The sequence below is a fragment of the Carassius gibelio genome, chromosome B22, assembly GCF_023724105.1.
Source record: "Carassius gibelio isolate Cgi1373 ecotype wild population from Czech Republic chromosome B22, carGib1.2-hapl.c, whole genome shotgun sequence".
Classification (NCBI taxonomy): domain Eukaryota; kingdom Metazoa; phylum Chordata; class Actinopteri; order Cypriniformes; family Cyprinidae; genus Carassius; species Carassius gibelio.
In genome coordinates, this window is record NC_068417.1 from 39805756 (window position 1) to 39808255 (window position 2500).

At 40.6% G+C, this 2500-nt stretch overlaps 5 non-coding genes across 5 annotated transcripts; all 5 read left to right on the forward strand.

Annotated features, from left to right (window-relative positions):
- Window positions 1–261: 261 nt before the first annotated feature.
- Window positions 262–380, forward strand: LOC128005958 (5S ribosomal RNA). Its single transcript, XR_008178595.1, has one exon. It is a non-coding gene; the product is annotated as a 5S ribosomal RNA (ribosomal RNA).
- A 511-nt stretch (window positions 381–891) lies between these two features.
- On the forward strand, window positions 892–1010 carry LOC128006043 (5S ribosomal RNA). Its single transcript, XR_008178677.1, has one exon. It is a non-coding gene; the product is annotated as a 5S ribosomal RNA (ribosomal RNA).
- A 510-nt stretch (window positions 1011–1520) lies between these two features.
- LOC128004907 (5S ribosomal RNA) lies at window positions 1521–1639 on the forward strand. The gene has a single exon (XR_008177580.1). It is a non-coding gene; the product is annotated as a 5S ribosomal RNA (ribosomal RNA).
- A 379-nt stretch (window positions 1640–2018) lies between these two features.
- On the forward strand, window positions 2019–2137 carry LOC128005272 (5S ribosomal RNA). The gene has a single exon (XR_008177929.1). It is a non-coding gene; the product is annotated as a 5S ribosomal RNA (ribosomal RNA).
- A 221-nt stretch (window positions 2138–2358) lies between these two features.
- LOC128005959 (5S ribosomal RNA) lies at window positions 2359–2477 on the forward strand. Its single transcript, XR_008178596.1, has one exon. It is a non-coding gene; the product is annotated as a 5S ribosomal RNA (ribosomal RNA).
- Window positions 2478–2500: the final 23 nt, after the last annotated feature.

Sequence of the window (2500 nt, forward strand, 5' to 3'; positions counted from 1 at the left end):
GGGAATACCAGGTGCTTTAATCTTTTGGAAAATTTCACGAATTATATAATAATCTTTCATAAAAAAAAAATAAATAAAAAAAAAAAAAGTCAATGCCCGATCTCTGAATCTTAGCAGGTTTAGGTCTGGTTAGTACTTTGATGAGAGACTGCCTAGGAATACCAGGTGCTTTAAGCTTTTGGGTTTTCTTTCCTACTTATATAATGTACTGGTGATTAGATTGGTCGGTCTTTAAATAGCCCTCTCTTTGCAGCAGTCTTGGCTTACGGTCATACCAACCTGGCTATGCCCCATCTCGTCTGATCTTGGAAGCTAAGCAGGTTTGGGCCTGGTTGGTACTTGGATGGGAGACCGCCTCGGAATACCAGGTGCTGTAAGCTTTTTGGACATTTTTCACTTAGTATATAATAATTTTGCCAAAAAATAGAGTCAAAGCCCTGATCTCTGAATCTTAGCAGGTTTAGGTCTGGTTAGTACTTGGATTGGAGACCGCCTGGGAATACCAGGTGCTGTAAGCTTTTTGGACATTTTTCACTTAGTATATAATAATTTTGCCAAAAAATATAGTCAATGCCCGACCTCTGAATATTAGCAGGTTCGGGCATGGTTTACTTCATGGATGGTAGACTGCCTGGGAATACCAGGTGCTTTAATCTTTTGGAAAATTTCACGAATTATATAATAATCTTTCATTAAAAAAAACAAACACAAAAAAAAAGTCAATGCCTGATCTCTGAATCTTAGCAGGTTTAGGTCTGGTTAGTACTTTGATGAGAGACTGCCTAGGAATACCAGGTGCTTTAAGCTTTTGGGTTTTCTTTCCTACTTATATAATGTACTGGTGATTAGATTGGTCGGTCTTTAAATAGCCCTCTCTTTGCAGCAGTCTTGGCTTACGGTCATACCAACCTGGCTATGCCCCATCTCGTCTGATCTCGGAAGCTAAGCAGGTTTGGGCCTGGTTGGTACTTGGATGGGAGACCGCCTCGGAATACCAGGTGCTGTAAGCTTTTTGGATATTTCACTTAGTATATAATAATTTTGCCAAAAAATAGAGTCAATGCCCTGATCTCTGAATCTTAGCAGGTTTAGGTCTGGTTAGTACTTGGATTGGAGACCGCCTGGGAATACCAGGTGCTGTAAGCTTTTTGGACATTTTTCACTTAGTATAGAATAATTTTGCCAAAAAATATAGTCAATGCCCGACCTCTGAATATTAGCAGGTTCGGGCATGGTTTACTTCATGGATGGGAGACTGCCTGGGAATACCAGGTGCTTTAATCTTTTGGAAAATTTCACTAATTATATAATAATCTTTCATTAAAAAAAACAAACACAAAAAAAAAAGTCAATGCCCGATCTCTGAATCTTAGCAGGTTTAGGTCTGGTTAGTACTTTAATGAGAGACTGCCTAGGAATACCAGGTGCTTTAAGCTTTTGGGTTTTCTTTCCTACTTATATAGTGTACTGGTGATTAGATTGGTCGGTCTTTAAATAGCCCTCTCTTTGCAGCAGTCTTGGCTTACGGCCATACCAACCTGGCTATGCCCCATCTCGTCTGATCTCGGAAGCTAAGCAGGTTTGGGCCTGGTTAGTACTTGGATGGGAGACCGCATGGGAATACCAGGTGCTGTAAACTTTTTGGACATTTTTCACTTAGTATATAATAATTTTGTCAAATAATAGAGTCAATGCCCGATCTCTGAATCTTAGCAGGTTTGGGCCTGGTTAGTACATGGATGGGAGACTGCCTGGGAATACCAGGCGCTTTAATCTTTTGGAAAATTTCACGAATTATATAATAATCTTCCAAAAAAAAAAAAAAACTAAAAAAAAAACTAAAGAGTCAATGCCCGATCTCTGAATCTTAGCAGGTTTAAGTCTGGTTAGTACTTTGATGAGAGACTGCCTAGGAATACCAGGTGCTTTAAGCTTTTGGGTTTTCTTTCCTACTTATATAATGTACTGGCGATTAGATTGGTCGGTCTTTAAATAGCCCTCTCTTTGCAGCAGTCTTGGCTTACGGTCATACCAACCTGGCTATGCCCCATCTCGTCTGATCTCGGAAGCTAAGCAGGTTTGGGCCTGGTTAGTACTTGGATGGGAGACCGCATGGGAATACCAGGTGCTGTAAACTTTTTGGACATTTTTCACTTAGTATATAATAATTTTGTCAAATAATAGAGTCAATGCCCGATCTCTGAATCTTAGCAGGTTTGGGCCTGGTTAGTACATGGATGGGAGACTGCCTGGGAATACCAGGTGCTTTAATCTTTTGGGTTTTCTTTCCTACCTATATAATGTACTGGTGATTAGATTGGTCGGTCTTTAAATAGCCCTCTCTTTGCAGCAGTCTTGGCTTACGGTCATACCAACCTGGCTATGCCCCATCTCGTCTGATCTTGGAAGCTAAGCAGGTTTGGGCCTGGTTGGTACTTGGATGGGAGACCGCCTCGGAATACCAGGTGCTGTAAGCTTTTTGGACATTTTTCACTTAGTA